Source organism: Onychostoma macrolepis, chromosome 04 (assembly GCF_012432095.1).
Source record: "Onychostoma macrolepis isolate SWU-2019 chromosome 04, ASM1243209v1, whole genome shotgun sequence".
Taxonomy (NCBI): Eukaryota; Metazoa; Chordata; class Actinopteri; order Cypriniformes; family Cyprinidae; genus Onychostoma; species Onychostoma macrolepis.
In genome coordinates, this window is record NC_081158.1 from 29,195,567 (window position 1) to 29,204,091 (window position 8,525).

Genomic DNA, 8,525 nt, shown 5'->3' on the forward strand with positions numbered 1-8,525 from the left:
ATTATTTGAGACAGGAATATGCGTTATATAAAATGGGAATATAGGCAGGAAGTTCTGGACATATTAAAAGAAGAGTTTCTTCCTAGATGCATCCTGAACTCCTGGGGAGATAGGCCTATACATATATGCACATGTGTATAAAAGATAGGAAGGGGAAACAAAAGGAGTAAGGAGAGGGAACACCCAAAATGTTTAGCAGAGAATTCACATCAGAACTATCCGGTTTGTCAATGATTCACGCTTTTGAGTCAGTTCTTTTCTACGATTTTGTTCAACGTTAACCCGTTAGAAGTGGTCTGAATCGTTCAAATTGCTCGCTCTCGAATGAGTCATTTGGTGGGGTTTCAGTACCATGGTATACATCAAGCTATAGTATTACTATACAATAGTACGATCACAGTAGACTACATTTTAATAGGACACACGCACACACACACATACATATTGAATAAGCAGACAATAAAAACGGTTAATAAAAGTAAAGCTGTAAAGAGACTAAAGAAGTGTTTACTTTCCTTCATTAAAGAGAGTCTATGAACCAAGAGCAATACATACGAGAACATGAACATTACCAAACATTAAGCAGTTAATCAATAAAACCTAAATGTAACACTTTATTGTAAGCCAAGGTGTCCTTGTTACACGTTACTTGTACTTACTATTATAATAACAATAAATGATGCATAATCACATGCAAACCAAATCCTAAACCTAACCATATAATGCTACATGTAGGTAGGTGAAATGTATTGCCATTAGCACAACTAGAGCCATGGTGTTGTCATCTACTTCGCAGATCTTCTCCCCTTCCATCATTAGTTCAATTAGACACTCTGTATCAAAGGCACGTCCCTTTATACATAGCACAGGGTTGGGTATGCTTGGTTCCTAAACAAAAATAGGATAATATTACATATGGTATACAATATTTAGCATTTAAAATATAATGTATGATTATTATTTTTTGTCCAAACATTTACAGAATGTTTCCAAAATTAGCCACTAAGAAATCTGTGACTTTGTGACGTGTGTGAATACATTTACAGCAACACAGCAACACTTATGTTGTTGCTTCTGTTATAGTGGAACCTCGACACAGTCAAAGAAAAACAGGTTTTGTATTTTTAAATGTTAAGTGGATGGACTGGCATCTACCTCGTTGAATAAAAGTGGAAGCAACAGGACAGCAGCAGCCATTGAGAGACCTTTAATATCAAATTGAGAAAATGTCCATGAACATTGTTTTATCTAAATTATGATAATTGTATATTTACTATCTATAAAAACAGAGATTCATTAATTCATTACCTTTGTGTGCCAACTCAACATGTTTTTTTTTGCTTCAGCCAGCTCTGTATGAATATCCACCCCAACTTCTCTTCTCTGGCACTCATTAATAACTTTCTGTGCCACCAGGTCAAGATTTTTCAGAATATTTTTTTTCAATGTTTGCATCCAGTCTGCTTTCAAACTCCAATACAAACTATCGACAGACAATAAATAAATAAATAAAGCAAATGTTCACTTTGTAAAAGTCGGATATTTGGTGTCTTCTTTGAACATTCTGTTCTCATTTTCTCCAAGTGGATCCCTATGCTGTAATCATCTTCTCCTGACTCGGCCTATCCACAAACACAAGCACTTATTTATTAACAGCATACTTTAATGCTATTCTTAATTTAATTCCTGAAGATTATTCTATTTGTGGCTCTTACCTCTTCAGACCTTGGTCTCTTTTGATACATATCTTGGATTACAGATAAATCCTCAATCTAAAATAAATAAATAAATAAAATCATTAAAGACATCCATTAAGTATCCATGAAGGTCTTTAAGGTCACTTTATTTGGCATACTTACATCTTCATTGATTGCCTTTTTTTGAGCATCACGTGTCTGTTGGATGCTTGGAGAAATCATCTGGTTCTTTACTTTGCTGAATCTGCATCGGACTTTATTTATCTCTTCAATATCAACCAATGGTGATCTTTCTTTCTTGAATTTGTTTTAAGCATCTCATGCCATGACTCCTTAAATGAAGACAAATAACACAATTAATGCTAAAACATGTATCACCTTCAAGATAACAATATCAAGGAAGTACTGAAGGGTTTGAAATGGAAAAACTCTGTCTTGTTCTTACATATCCTCTTCCAGTCCTGTCTCTCAAGAACTGATATTTCGTAACAAGAGCTGAACACACCTTGTTGTATTGTTCACTTGTTGGATACCTAAACAAAAATTAATTAAATAATGTATGAATGAATAAATAAATAATTAATGCTCCGTCATGCTCTAAAATTATACTCTTACATATTTACAATTACCATGTATATGTGCATATTTGATCAAACAGTGTTTGAATAATTTTTTATCTCCATTTGATCTCCAAATCTCTGCTCTCCTCATCAAGCCTTTTTTGTATTGCCATTGGAAATTTTGGTAGCAGGTCATTTGCTGGCCACCCTTTTTGGGCAATGTTCTGTGCTGAGATTGACCCATGTGGAATGCCAAATGAAGATTTCAGGGAAGTGTTATGTTTTTGTGTTACAATGCGGTGCATGCAGTCATGTTATAAACACCAAAGTAGTTTAATGCTTTTTTAAAAAGTTATTGTAAAGATTTGCATAGGTAGTAACATACAGTATACACTTTCAGTAATTAGTAGGGCTGTCTACATACTTTTGGCCATAAAATACTTACTCATGATTTGTGTGTGTGGTCATAGAGGGCATCTTAGTCTTTAGGCTTTCCTGTAATTTCATAAATTTAACTTGATCCTTCATCTTCTGAAAAAATTAGCTATCATATTTTCAGTTAGGTTCACAAAAGTGTGCCATCAATTTCATTCTCTGTAAAAACAACAAGAGTCAATATGAGTACAACATTATCATTTCCACCAAACTGCAATATGAACTGTGTACTGGTGCAGATACACACTCTAATGTTTGGTAATCCAGTGTCGCAAAGGGATCAGGAGAGTTCCTTCCAGGTTTTTATAAGTGTCCAGTCCATGGAAAGCTAACTCTTTCCCTAACTCGAGGGCACACCAAGATGTTTCCATAACTTTGTATCATGGAGATGACTGTCAGATTTGAATGGAGTGAGTACTTTTCCAAACATGTACCACAAACCACCGTGTCCATATATTGCTTTGATCTTGAGAAATAATGGAATCTCTTCAGTGTGTACAGTGTCAATCACTTTGCATTCGCCAGTTTTATAAGCTGTATTGTTAACTGTGATGGAATTTGTTTTTTGTAAGATTTCATTCGACAGAGGTTTTCCAACCTGAGATTCTAAAGTGGCCAACACCAAAGAAGGCAGGGTGTTTGATGGGACATCACAAGATCTTGAGGCGTGGCATACTTCATATCCAATGCTTTTCTTCTGAGCTTGCTCCCAGCACTGTCTCAGCTGATGCCTTCTAGCAAGTGATTTGGTGATGTTCTTGAAGTTGCAAAAACAGTAGACAATTTCTTGAAATACTGATGCTTTCCTTCAAAGCGAATACAAGACAAATGAAGTAAAGGCCCATATTTCAGCATAAGTGAAGGATAATGCACTAAAAAAATGCATTTTTGGAATGATACCATCAGGGAAGATTTCATGAAACATTGTCAAAAACTCTGTAATCTTCTCCTCAAGATAGGGTATCCATGATCTTCTAACCACTGGGGCCATGATCACATCCACCACTTCTCGAAGTAAAATGTAGCAGTTCCAATACTTGTTTGGAAGTACATAAGATCCGACCATTAGGGGTGGCAGTCAAAACAATGTCCAGGTTTCTGAAGCTTTACCAGAAAGTTGACCTCTCCTTTGCAACATTCTCTCCCTCAAGATTTGTGGTTTAGATGTCTTGTCATTTCCAGAATATGGAAAATTCTCAATTTCAAAGTTCAGTTGAGCTAGGGTGAAGTGTTTATCCTGGATCAGCTGATGAAGAATCCGCCTCAGAACATTAGGAATAACTCCTTCCAAAATATCATGCATCACATCAGGTGGAAACAAGTGAGTTATCACTTGAGGAGCATAGTTAAGAGATGAGAAACAGCACTCTCTCTGCACACCATAAACAGACCCATAATCAGGATTTTCAAGGACAGCCTGCAGGTGGTATCTGTAGTTAGTACTGTTTCTTAGAGTAAAGTCCTCTTCTTTGAATTTGGTAGTGATGTCTTCTTTTGTGGCCATGCAAAACGACATATTCTCCCATGTGAAAAATTTATTTTCAACCCAATCAAAGAGTGAGCTGAAAGATTGTCTGCTGATACGGTGACTACTGTGCCATAGAATCTTCTGCTTTCCCCATTACATGATAGAGTCACTCCCTCCGTCTCAAGACATGCTACTTCTTCGATCAAAGGCTGAAAAAGATTGTTATAGTTGGTAAGATCTTCTTCAATGTACCAATGTCTGATTAAAGAAGAAAGGTAAATGTTCTCAAGTTTTGACGTATATTTTTTAGCGATGTTTCCTAGTTTAAAATATACAGCTGTCAGTTTATGTTTTCCCCTTTTGGAACCTAAAGGGTTAACAATCTCAAATTCATCAATGTAAAAATGTAGACGCAGAGTGGATAAAGAAGAAAGTTCACAACTTTTGAACTGGTCTCCATCAGTGTAGTCTTTCATAACATCCTGATCTTTTGGTGTTTGCTCTTGATTAAGCATTGCCCACACATCGTGATTTTGAGCAATCTTACTCAGCAGTGCCTTGAGCGGTATGTACTGGAAATGTGCACCATGTTGTTCTGTTTGATTAAGTGAAATTTGCATTTCATCTACACAGTAGCGTTCAAGCATCCATTCACTGCTGATCTGGCGAAGACATTCATCAAAAATATTTTGCTGATTAAGTAGTTCAGACAAATCGTCATCAGCATCAGTGTCAATTTGATGTTGCTGCTGAAGATGAAATCTCAGAATCTCAGCATAATGAGTGGTGAACTCCTGAAAGATGACTTGTAGGTTCTCCACAATACTGGACTGAACTGTGGCAGCAATACAGTGCTTTTCTCTTCATTTTAAAATGAACAAACAAAGATTTCGCTTGAGGTTTTGCAGTAAATCTTCTGTTCTAATCTCTCTGAAGTTAGTAATGTCCACCACATCAGTGCTAGGCAACTCCTCTTCAAAACTATGAAAATCCTCAATATGTTCCTCCGAGTTACTATGCTCATTATCACAAGCTTGCCCTTCTTCACTGACCAGTGAAAGAAGATCCCTATGTTTGCGATAAATATGTGACTATAGGAACTGAAAGTTTAGTTGATTTTGCCACAACTGTTCAATCCACATGTGAATTCAAATTTTGGATCATTTTGATGATAAAGTCCAATATGTCAAATCTGTTTAATTAGGGAAAATGTTTGTTTGCTGCATAGTGGACAGTTAAAGAGAGTGGGCATTTCTGTGAGATCAACCTTGAAATGTAGGGATGAAATCCTGGAAACTGTTTGCAGTCAACCAAGCAGCCACATCTTGGACTGTCCACTGATTCACCTCTGTGCTCATAGTGGTTTCAGTCTGTATACAGAAAAGTGTTACAATTTAGAGAACAATGTTTTGACATTGCCACCATATACCACATAACCAGTCCATTATGGGGATAAACGGTCCCACTTTATATTAGGTGGCCTTAACTACTATGTACTTACATTTAAATTAATAATTTGATGCAATGCACTTACTGTGTACATACATGTTTTTACATTGTACTTATATTTTTAAAAATACATATATGTAGTTACATCTGTAATTCATTTCTGTAATTACATTCATAATTACTCTGTGGACCCATCCCTCACACCTTAACCCACCCTTAACCCTGTCCCTAACCTTACCCGTATCCCACATCAATAGCAGCAAAAGTGTTTTGCAATACAGTAAGTACATTGTAATTATTTTTGATGTAAGTACATAGTAGTTAAGGCCACCTAATATAAAGTGTGACCGGATAAACAATTAAATATTAAAATTTTTCTATACATATTAGTTTCTGATCATAAGTTATATAGCAGTGGTTCTCAACTTTTAGTTATTAGGGGTCCAAGCTAGATAATGTTACAATACTAGTGTATGATACACTGTAGTCTACATTTTTGTAATCACAGACCTACTTCACCAGTAACACATTTTAACATCATGACATTCAATTAAATCACATAGTTGTACACAAAAACATGTAATTAGCAAATTTCACTAACCTTAACAGTAAATGAAAGACTGCCACCTTTGATGTCTAAAGAGGCACCACGGTTGCCTTAACAACTCAACTGGCACCCAGAACTTAGAAAATGCAGCTTTATACTCTTTACATACACTCATTACAATACACTGAAGCAAAAAAACTTATAAAGACACATGTAAATGTAATTAGACATAATAAATAAAATATATACAACTGAAAGTCAATGTGGGGGTCACACATGTTTCATGAATTTTTTGATTAATAAAAATTCATATATTTTTATATATTTTTTTAGCATTTAGTTTAACTAAAAATTCAAATGAAACTGAAAATACAAAATTAAAATAGTTAATTAGTTATAATTAGAAATGAAATGTAGTTGAGAACCACTGATGCAGAGAATTAAAAGATTGTAGCTTCCAGTTATTACACAATAAGCCATGTAAATTTAAACTATCTAATCAGTATCTTGTTACTGAAATATTGTGTAATTTTATTTTATTGTATAATTTGTGCTGTAGACTGGAAACAGAGAAAAAAAGCTGAGGGGGTACACATAAAAACACAAATATAAAATACTTTTTTTCTTCATTTTGTCTTACCTCAGATATACTGTTGCTTCTCCAGTCCTGCTGATGGCTCGTGCATCAAAGTAGTTGTTCAGACAGAAAAACGTTCTAACGTATACTTGTTTTAAGTGGGGTTTTTTTTTAATTATTGCTAATCATCATCTCTGACAGACTGTATTACCTTTAAAACATTCAAACTTTAAGCTTTTAAAACTACTTTAAACTTCAAACTATTTCAGACTGCAAACCATTAAACTTAAAACTTTTTTAAACTTCTTAAACTTTTCAAACTTTTTCTAACTTTCTGGTCCGGCTTTCTCAAGCCAACTTAAAGTTTGTCTCGACGAACTTTTTTATCTAGATAAAAAAAGAAAATGTTTGTGTTCCATTTTTTTTTTTTTTTTTTGGCATAAGAAATACATATTTACATATTTTTTCACAAAACTGTTTTAACAACAACAATAATAAATTAATACCATATTACTCATAATGAATTATTATTATTATTATTATCCCACACATCAATATATAGGAAAACTACCATTACCATTACCCATGCCCTTGAATTCAACAAAAAAATATGTAGTTTTGCTCACAATTGTACATATTTGTACTTTAAAAATAAATAAAATAAAATAAATAATAAATACATAAAATAGTTAAATCTTTACAGTCCATTTTAAAAGGTTCATAAAGGAACCTTGACAACAGGCCAGGTTCTTACATGAACCCTTCTGCCACATCAAAGGTTCTAAAAAGAACTGATAGCATGTGTCAAATAACCAGTGGTTCAACTTTGAACCTTTCTGATAGTTAGAAGTTCATATTTGCACTTTAAGGTTCTTTTTTGAACTCCAAAGGTTCAGTCTCTTCTAAGAGTGTAGATGAACTGTTTTAATAGGTAATAGGAGAGAGATGGAGAGACAGTTTGTGAGTCTGTTTATTAGTGGTCGGGTTTTTCAAGCGGCTATTATTGTGTTATTTTACTCTATATTATGATATTTACTGAATATGGTATTATCTTACTTAAAATATGATATATGATCATGAAAGCAATCAATATACCGATTAATATGCTGAATTATTCCAATACTAGATGTCTTAATACAGATTGTGAAATATAAGAGGCCATCCACTGGGCAATACTGGTGTGTGGGAATAGAATTTAAGGGGGATACTTTTAAGGTTGAAAGTGGTACAAATTAACACCACTGTCTCTTGGGAAGGTACAGAGAGTCTATTGCATTGACCTTTGAATTCTGGTGTTTTTCCATTGGAGGGTACCAGTGAACTAAATAAAACCCTATGAACTTTGGGGAATTTCCAGAGTATGACAGATACAGGTAAACTGATTTAACGTAACAGATTTTATGTAACCATTTTGATGTAACCATTCTTAAAAAATGGCAGATCTGACCAAATCCCACCATTAAAAATGGGCCGTAATAAATTGTGGCAAAACCAGACAAATTTGTGTAAGCTACTTAATATTAACTTATTGTTTATTGCACTTAAATGGCAAAATAATTAAGAGGCACAAATGAAACTGAAAAAAATGAAATCATGTGAAAGTTTTCAACCTGACTTTTATCGAAAACTAGTCAGTTCAAATAAGCATGTTTATTTTATTTTTTTTACTTAACTTTTAATTATTGTTTTTTACTTAACATTATCTTCGTCATTCTTATGAAGCCCTTAGTATTTTCCTGTAGCTGTTGTACCAGACATAAAACCAGCTGCTATATCAGACGGGCAGTAGGTG

General features: G+C 34.2%; 1 long non-coding RNA gene across 1 annotated transcript; it reads right to left on the minus strand.

Moving 5' to 3' along the window:
* Positions 1-677: 677 nt before the first annotated feature.
* LOC131538329 (uncharacterized) lies at positions 678-1,476 on the minus strand. Its single transcript, XR_009270539.1, has 3 exons — positions 1,309-1,476; positions 1,156-1,205; positions 678-888 (listed from the first exon to the last, which is right to left on the minus strand). It is a non-coding gene; the product is annotated as an uncharacterized LOC131538329 (long non-coding RNA).
* Positions 1,477-8,525: the final 7,049 nt, after the last annotated feature.